Source organism: Cottoperca gobio, chromosome 7 (genome assembly GCF_900634415.1).
Source record: "Cottoperca gobio chromosome 7, fCotGob3.1, whole genome shotgun sequence".
Taxonomy (NCBI): Eukaryota; Metazoa; Chordata; class Actinopteri; order Perciformes; family Bovichtidae; genus Cottoperca; species Cottoperca gobio.
This window is the reverse complement of record NC_041361.1, coordinates 9,811,476-9,821,150: the sequence shown is the minus strand read 5'-3', so window position 1 is coordinate 9,821,150 and position 9,675 is coordinate 9,811,476. Positions and strand designations below refer to the sequence as shown.

The 9,675-nt window shown below is 38.3% G+C and overlaps 1 long non-coding RNA gene across 2 annotated transcripts in view; it reads left to right on the top strand.

The window, feature by feature from the left end:
- The first annotated feature begins 2,309 nt into the window (after positions 1 to 2,309).
- Positions 2,310 to 9,675, top strand: part of LOC115011313 (uncharacterized) — a 78,311-nt gene continuing 70,945 nt past the window's right edge. For both annotated transcript variants that reach the window (XR_003832572.1, XR_003832571.1), the window contains exons 1-2: positions 2,310 to 2,558; positions 2,704 to 2,785. This is a non-coding gene — a long non-coding RNA (uncharacterized LOC115011313). The remainder of the gene's footprint in view (positions 2,559 to 2,703; positions 2,786 to 9,675) is intronic.

Here is a 9,675-nt window from a genome sequence, read left to right as displayed (position 1 = left end):
TGTGCACAGTTACTACGTCAGCTGAACGTACAAACAGTGTATTAAAGCATAATAATGTGATCCCAGCTTACTTTTAGAGTGACAATCCCATTTCGTCCGAGCTTCACCGCTTTGGTGAAAATTCAACACCTTGCTCAGACTCAAACATATTCACGCTCCGTTGAGTTGAAACTTCCACATGAGAGAGTGGGTATGAGAGATAGAGGGGCAGAATAAAGTAAGGCTTTGTCTGATGTCAGATGAGAAAACTGTACACACATGCAGATATGTTGGTGTTGCACATTGCCTGACAAGCGGAACGGGGAATCCAGTTTCTTCTTTTTGGTGCCAAATATGAGATCCAAAAGCCAAAGCAGCAAAGCACATGCTTTCCGCAGTATGTTGTCTGGTTGTTTGAATAACCTCTTCAGATAATTTCCAACGCAGCGAGTGTGTGCGTTGGAAAGTGGACTTGTTGTGATTCCCAGATGGCAGACAGCTCATTGTCTGCTACTACATACATAGAGCCAAATTTAGGACAGAGCTTTCATAAGCGGGTCATTATGGTGGAACTCAAGAGCAGATGGCCCCCCTAAAGCCCTGCCTGGAATTTGCTTCCTACAACCACCACTAGGACATGTTGTCTGTAACACTTTTCATGCATTGCTTTGGAAGGTAATGACCATAGGGTATGGAAAAGGAAAAGAGATGATATGAATCTCCATTTAAAAAGCAATATGTTGCAATTAATTCAAGTAATGTTTGTTAGCGTTTATTATCCAGGAAATCTGTTCAAAAAGGCCCCTTGTACTCGTCAACAAACTTGAATCTGAAAGAAAAGTTTAGATGCTTAGAGGTATACTAACATAATTGAAAGTGCAGACTGGAATAACAATACAATATGCAATTTGAAACAGTATAATTTGCAACAAAAAGATGTGTTTCGGCAGAGCATCGCAGGTGTACTTATAGGTATTAATGTGCAACTAAAATGTTTCCCCACACAGAAACAGGAAAGCACTGCACTATATGACGTATGTACAATGTAGCTGGAACAAGGCTTAACGTCTGCCAGGTAAGTAAGATTTAGATCTAACAGAACGGTGCATATGAGGATTCCATATTGATTTAATGAACATTTCACTGACACATATTTAGTTGTCATCAGAGCAACCTTCTATAAGATATGTGCTAATCAATAGTCTACCCTATAACCTATAGATTTTCTCTTGGGCTATCTTCAGATGGTGCTAAAGCTTAATAAACAACAATGCTACATATCACCATTGACCCATCCTAATCAGTTATTTATTCCGTAGGCCTTACCTGTATATTTTACATTCCTTAATGGCCATATCTATCTGTTCCTGCCATTTCTCTCCCTCCATATCTCTGATGTCAACTGAGCCAGAGCCAAGATATTACAGGTATTGAGTAGAAGAATGTCTGGCCAAAATTTTATTGACTTGGAAAGTAGAAGTTCATCAAAGTTCATCCCATTGGTGGTGAAAGGTCTTCCATGAATATCATAAGAAGATACATACATGTGAAAAAATATTACAAATGAAGATGACGTGAGAAGAAATGAGATGTGTCTGTCTGCATATGTGGGAAAGACACTTAAACAAACATTTAATAAGTAGTAAGCAGTGTTGTATTTTGAGTTGTAAAACATAAAGAGGATAAAACATACAACAAATTAGCAACAAGCAGTGGTAGAGGGGAAATTGGCTACCCTATTCCCTTCATTGTTGATTACTGTCAGACTGATACTTGATTTTTAGGACAATGTGGCTAATGATATTGATTTAAAAAAAAAAATATGAACACATAACATATATATTTGATAAGGATCCCTTAAATTTGTACAGCAATGTTCCCTATGAATGTTTTTGCTGATATCGGCCTAAAGGCAACTGACTTCTTTCTAAAGCATTAAATACACAGATTGATCTAAATATCGTAGGAGATTTGTTTTCATTACTCCAAAGAAAAGAAAGAAAGTTTTGCTGGGTTGGGCTGCAGTTTACAGTTAAGATGATGGTTATTGTGACAGCATTACAATGAATAGAACAAGCCAAATAAAAAAAAGATCATTGTATGTTAAAAACTCACAAATGTTAAGTTAATATAAAGGTGGCTCGTGTCATAAGCAAAGGAGGTGCTGAAACAGTGAAAGATATGCAAAATATTTCTTTCCATGATCCTAAAATGTTAATCCTGTTTTTGTGAAGCCTGTTTGAAGTGCCAGTGCTCCGTAGCCTACAGAGAGAAAGAAGTAACTCGTCACAAATGTTGACGGAAATAATTCAGAGTATGAAAAAGTAACCTCAGTTAGTTTTTAAACTTCACCCCCTTCAGTTTTAATGTTGGTCCACACTGCTACATGGCGGTAATGCACCTTCACGTTGTTGCCATTAAATGGAAAAGAAGAAGAGTTTGTGTATTGCACCTGTTTGGTTGGCAAGCTAGCTAAAGTAGTTTTGGTAGTATTGAAATAAACGAACATTGGAAGAAGTTTTCAACATTGCCGATGTAAAGGGAAAGTTTTGGAGATGAGGAGACACAACTCTCCCGTAGTAAGTCTGAATCAGAAGAAGTTGCAAAATGTTGACTTGCGTGACTATGCTAACAACGTAAATATTTATGCTAACATGCTAAATCCTGACTAGTGAAGGATGGCTTCCACCTCCTGCCATAATGTTGTTTTGTAATTAATTTAAGGTCATATTGGTGAAGCTGAGACGAAGATGTTGGACTTCTACAATGCCATAAAATAAGGCGGATGAATACAACTCTACAAACTGTAAGTTATGTTTATTATGTTTGTGCTGGCTGCCGTGCCCTTGCTATGGACCTTTGGCTGTGTTGAATGTGCTTCTGTGAAAGTTGTATTTCATCTATTGATGAGCTCGTTGTGATTAGACCTTGGTCACAGCTACGCTTTTTACCGCCGTGTTTTTATTATTCAAAACACTGGATATTTGCACGTCTGAGTTATGTTTGCTACCTTGCCATCACTAAACACCTGCTCATGCAACTCAACCCTGTCATGTTTTAGGCTTATTATGTGAACTGCAGAGTGGAGTATTTGCTTGTCATCAGAAAAGTTGAATGCCATCAGATCCTGGTATTGCAAATTAATTTATTGTCATTATAAAGGTTTATCATATATAGGCTACACTGCATATATAATTAAGTATTCCCATATAATTTCCATTTTATAGAAATAAATAGGCTAATGTTATTTGTAGCACAATGAATAATAGAAAAGTGAAGATTTGGGTCATCATTTCTGAAGCTGATATAATATGATATGATAACAAAGTCTCTCAGATTGGCCAGAAAGCAGGACTTTTATGTTGCAATAAGATGGCTCGATAAAAGTCTAGAATAGAAGTAATTCTCTAAGCAATTACATTTTTTTTTCTTTTATCTTGTGTTTGTGCCATGGCTGAATCAGTATGTGCTTGTTGTTACCTGTTGAATGTCTGGTGTTGTGCAAACTGTATTTCAGCTGCTGATGAGTTATTGTGATTAGACCTTGGCAACAGTCACACTGCTGACAGAGAGTGGTTGTATTCATATACTGTAAATAATTATATAGACTCTTGGACGCATGGTTGAGTTATGTTGACTACTCTGCCATTAATAGACCTAAATGCTTGTGATTTTCTCATAGTGACGGATTCATAGAACTAATTAAGAACACACAGGTGAATTGGGTAGTATGGGAAGAAGAACCAGATGTGTTGCCTAATGTATAGTCATTTTTCAGTCAGTTAGTCTAAGTATTTGCATTTGGAGTTTGGTCATTAAAGACTTGCAAAGTTGTCCCTCTTCTTTCGGTACCATTGACAACAACATTGTTCTTCATTTGTTTTTACATCCTGGTGTGACTTTCCTCAATTAATAACAGTATGTGCTACATGCTGGTCATTAGAAAACTCCATGTTCATCAGAGCTTGTTATAATCCTTTTTTCATGGTAGACTTTGTGACTTGTCAGGAAAAGCACAGTTGTCACGAATGACAATCAATGATGATCATGAGTCCATTAATTGTCCCAGTCAACCAAAGCAGGGCCCTGACAATGGCTCACTTAAATGGAATACAGACATTATGAATGTTATTAATTACGTGCTTTTCCTGCCAGGGCAAATGAAAATGCCTCCTTTTTGAAAAATGTCTATGTGGATATAAAATTATATTACAAAGTGGTTTTATTAGCATCAAAGTTTGTGATGAATAGTTTTGCTTCTGTGTCACTTTTAATGTGATAGCTAAAATCAATTTTATTTCAACATATTTTTGTAGTAGAAATAATATAAATAGTCAACAGGGGTGAATTATTTTGTAATTCACTCTATTGAATAAGATGGCTAGACCAAATAGAAGAGTTAGGTGTGTGTGTGTGTGTGTGTGTGTGTGTGTGTGTGTGTGTGTGTGTGTGTGTGTGCACTCTCACTCCTATGTGTGAAGTGGATGTGGACATGGGAACTAATGGTGACTTATTAACATCATAATTCAGCCAGGCAGGACAACTAATCACTGAGACCTCAGATAGACCAGCCACAGGGGGTGATGGATGAAGCCTGTGTGTGTATGTTTGTGTGTGTACGCGCTGCTGTGTGTGCGTTTCTGCATGTATGTGTGCGTGTGTTTTTCTGTGTGCGTTAGTGATAGATTGGTTGTGTGGGGATTCTTTCACACTGAGATGTCTCCCAATCAGTCTTAATGATTAGGCTCCATTGATGAGGTGCATTGATAAAAAATGGGATTGTGGGTGTAGGGCGTGGTAACAAAACTCTCCAGAACAGGAAATACACCCAACCAGTATCTCGTCTACTTTAGGATTTGAAGAAGGTATATTAGAGACTAAAGAGCACATTACTATGTATCTACCTGCTCTTGTGTGAGTCTTTGTGTTTGCTTGTCTGCTGATTAGTATTTCTGTGTTTTTGTATGTGCTGACTGGCTTTAGCTCATGGAGGGCTGGGCTTTGGCCGTTTATCACAAGGAACTCTATAAAGAGGAGTGCGTGGAAGTCCCTTCCGTCTTCTCCTCCTTTATCTAAGTCTCTATCTAAGTCTCCATCCATCTCTTGGCCTCCTCCCCTCGACGATGCCAGTCTCTGGCTCAGTCAGGGCTGTTTACACTCATTTAGCTCCAACTGAGGTGCAGCCAGGGCAGGCTTTGAGGTATTTATAGGCCGCAGGTGAATAAGCGAGTAAACAGGAAGCAAGATAATATGAAATAAAAAAGAAAAGAACATGTTGACATCGCAAGAATGGCATGTGACAGACAAAATCAAGAGGTTCATTTTGGAGTCAAAAACCTTAGCAGTGACTAAGAGCTGCAGATAGACAAGAATGAGATTTCCATGATGGCTTCTGCTCTGTTAAGCTTGCAGTTACCGCAACCAATGTAAGCAATGAAATTACACTGCAGATGTGATTTAGCGCATGTCTGATAGGCGTTAGTCTTAATATGGACATTTCCCCACCCTTCCTCATTCTCTCTCTCCATCCCTCAGCAAGCGACGAGGGCCAGCGGAACAGAGGAAGAGACAAACTGAATTAGTGTTCTTTTCATCATCCGTGACCAGCGAGCCGTCTGATAACCCTGATCTCATTATGAACGCTAATTGTTAAGTTCTCCCTCTTCTCATCCTCGTCGTACACACATTTAGGACTAAAAGGACTAAAGGCCCATCTCAGTGAGAGGAAGCTTATCTCTCTCTGTCTCTCTCTTTCTCTCTCTCTCTTTCTGTGCGTGTCTAAGTATTTACTTCCTGCCTGCTAATGGCACCAACTTCAGGGAGAGGTCCAATATCCACTTTTAGCATAATCGTTCTGAGCATGGGCAGCAACATGAGAGATTTATTGTCTGCTAAATGCAGTCTGGCAAATCTTCCAGCTTTCACATTTCAACCTTTTAGCTGTCTGTTTTCCCCAACCATCTCCATCCTGCCCCACGTTCTTCCTCTCGTTCCTCTCATTCTTGCATTTACCGTGTGTTATGTTTGTGTATGTTGGTAACTGCCACTATTTATTTACTGCTGTATTGTACATCTGTATTTTTACTGTGGTTTATTAGTATGCGTTTCTCAAACAAGAGCAAAGTCACATTTCCCCTAGTTTTCCTTTGGTAATACTTTGTTTAATATACAAACGACACATCCAGTGTCCTTGGTTCAACTGGCTGAAATCCGGAATATGGGACGAGGGAGCATCAGCCATGTTTTGATTATTGGTTTCCTCTATTTTCCTGCTGTGAGTAATGACCACAACATTTAATGGAGGTCTTACCAGTGTCCTGCTATTAATTAAAGCTTGATTGGAAGAATAAATTAATCTAGCTGTGGTCTGTCCGATCAATAACCCATATGAGGGCTCCATTAAGCACCAAGGGCTGAGCGCCTCTGCATGTGATATGTGTGTGTTGAAAGAGTTTAGGGGAGTCAAATGGGCCTCTTATATTGCAAGGGATTTTCACCTCGATTAATCATAACAACCTCATCAAGTCATTAGAGGTGTGTGCGTGTGTGTCTGCGTGTGCGTGTGCGTGTGTATGTATCCATATGTATCCATCCAAGCATGCATTGGCACTGCACTGCATCCAAGCATGCAGTGGTATCTTGCAATTTAATTTTTTAACACACTGTTGAATTGATTTTGGAGTCCCTTGTGTAGACAGTGAACAGATGTTTTTTTGCACACATAAATCAGGGAATCCAACATTTCATCACTTAAATCAGTAAAAACCTCCGCTATGAAACAAAGGCCAATGGCATTTGCACATAAAGTTCACTCAAATGAAATGCTCATCCAGAATCCAGAATCGGTTTAATATGCAGGCATAATCATTTGGCTGAGGAGCTTCATAAAGTTGGCATATATCATTTCAACTAGTGCTGAATTCTCAAACACAGATGAGAAGAGTTATTTATATATATATATATATATATATATATATAGTAAAGTGATATCATTTGTTGGCTTTGATGTTCTTGCAACCTCTCAGATAGAAAACCAACACAAAACACATCAACACAGATTTGTGAAGACTGTACGTGTTTGAAATATAATTAGGTTTTCTCCAATTTTTAGACTTAAGCAATAAGAGTGCATGTAAAATAGTTCTGTAATTGTTAATTGCAAGATTGGGGATATTAAATCAACATGCAAGTTTGCATTTTAATTGGACATGTGTGTATTAGCCCACATGTCCATAATTACATTATTAGTGTCAAACTTTTTACTAATAACAACAATATTAAGTGCAAATAACCATTTACATTTTGACTCAATTTCAGGAAAAGTCATGTTGTTTAAGTTAAATAGCGTTTTAGCTTTTATCCCCGTGAGACTTTTGCTTTAAAAGATTAATCTGCTAATAGGACCATGAAATACAGTATCTTCTGCATAATGTTGGCATTTTGGCCTGAGGATGGCAAGTAGTGTCCAAAATGGAACGTGCTCACACTCATGGTGATCCACAAATGAAAAACATTTTATTTTTGCTTTGCTCATTCACATTCCCTTCTCCGCTGTTTTTCGTGAAGGGCGGGACTTCGCTCCCGACACACACACCTACAGTCAGAGACAGAGCAGAGGAAAGGAGAGGGGTGAACTAAAATAAATTCTCGCCACGCGCCTTTGTCATTACGGGCGTGTTGCCATACTGTCAATAGTATTGAGACAATTCTATGGTTGTACATTCTTAATCATTTTGACTGGATGACTGCATGCTTTATGTGCTCTATGTATAGTAAGACAGGTAAACATAAGAGATGAGCAAAGAAAATATTTCATATGTGGACAGAGAACAAGTCAAATTTACATTCAATCAGTCCTTTGTATCAGTTCATGCATTTTGAGTAGCATCAAGGCTTGAATAATACAATAGAGCCTAAATGACTCTCAGGTTTACAGTTTCTCCCTGAGTAAGCACTAAATTTCCATTCAACTTCAATACAGGGTTCATTTTCACAGAAACTGATATTTTCTGTTGCACAGAGTTATTCCATATACCTCAGGTCTCTCTTGACTTTTCTTTCACCTACACTGTAAATCATTCTAAGCTGGTTCAATTTAAAAATGTAAGTTCCCCTGCTGCCTTAAGTGAGTTAACTTAACTTAAGGAAGCAAGAGAAACGATAAACTTTATGGGACAACAACGGTTTAGTCCCACTGACAAACATTACAGACAGATTTGCTTTCCATTTCCATTTTGGGTTTATGTAAGGGTTATCTTCTATAATGAAGACACAGTAAATGTCCATCATGTATGTCTTCTTCAAACGGCATGCATTGCTTGCTGGGAAATAGACCTGCAACCAACTATTAGTTTCATTATCAATTTAATCTGTCGAATATTTTCTTGATTAATCGTTCGGTCCAAAAATGTCAGCAAATAGTGAAGAATGCCCATTTCAGCTTCTCAAAGTCAAAGGTCTTGTCTCTAAATGTCTTGTTTAAAACCTGTGATATTCACTATGATATAATACAATACAGAGAAAAAGCAGAAAATCTCCATATTTGATTATTTTTGCATAAAAAATTACTTTGACGTTTAGGCAAATCAATTATGACAATAGTTGCCGATTTATTTTCTCTGCTAGTCGATTAATCGATTAATGGTTGCAGCTCTACTGGGAAGTCTGCCGATCATGTTTCTTTAGAACATATAACATATCATATACATCCGCTCATCATTTCAAGTCATGTGTATTAGTTCTGAACTGAAGTGGTCTGAAAATCAACATTTAATAGACATTTTATGTGAATTAAATGAATTGAATAAAACTTAAAATTACAATAAGCTAATGAGAAAAAATGGTTGATTCCACTGAGTTCTTTCTGTATTATGTTTTACAGTGTGTACACACACACACACACACACACACACACACACACAGATACACTCCGCTATCTTCGTTTGGCTGAGACAGACCAGGAGCAAAACTGAAATAGATGGGCTCCAGACAGCTACACACACAGACACGCGCACACACGCACACGCACACGCACACGCACACGCACACGCACACGCACACACACACGCACACACACACACCCCATGGGTCTCATTTGGATATGCATTGAACTGTTTCAGCATGAGAGCTCGCACAAATTGGGACTAGTCAGACGCACAGAAGTACAAACCCCAACAAACAGCAGTAGGTGCTTGTGATTGCACTCGTTCTTATGGAGTGTTGCAGTGCTTGTTAGTCTGGTAAATTGTTTTTTTTTTTACCCCTCTTGCTAATGAGTCATTTGTTTTTGGAGATGTTTTCCTTGCAGCCCAAAAAGACTGATAGGCTAATCAAAATGCCTGCTCTAATTTCATTACAGCCTTTTAAATACACCTCACACTATTTCCCGATGCAAATAGAGAATTCCTCTTTCTCCATTCTTCTCCTTCGCTCCGCATTGAATTCCACTTCAGAATAAAGAAACCAATAAGCCAGAGTCCATCTTGGGCCATGCATAAATGAATTTCTTACATAAAGATGTCAAAAAAAACAACTCCCCCTCTACTGTTTCCCATTTTCCATTCCATTTTACTCGTTATTTTTGTATTGCGTGTGTGTGTGCATGTGTGCATGTGTGCAAAAGTGTGAACATCTACGCTATTGTGTGGCATTCCCCGGTTTAATGGGAAAACCTTGCTTGGTTTCCTCTACCTCATT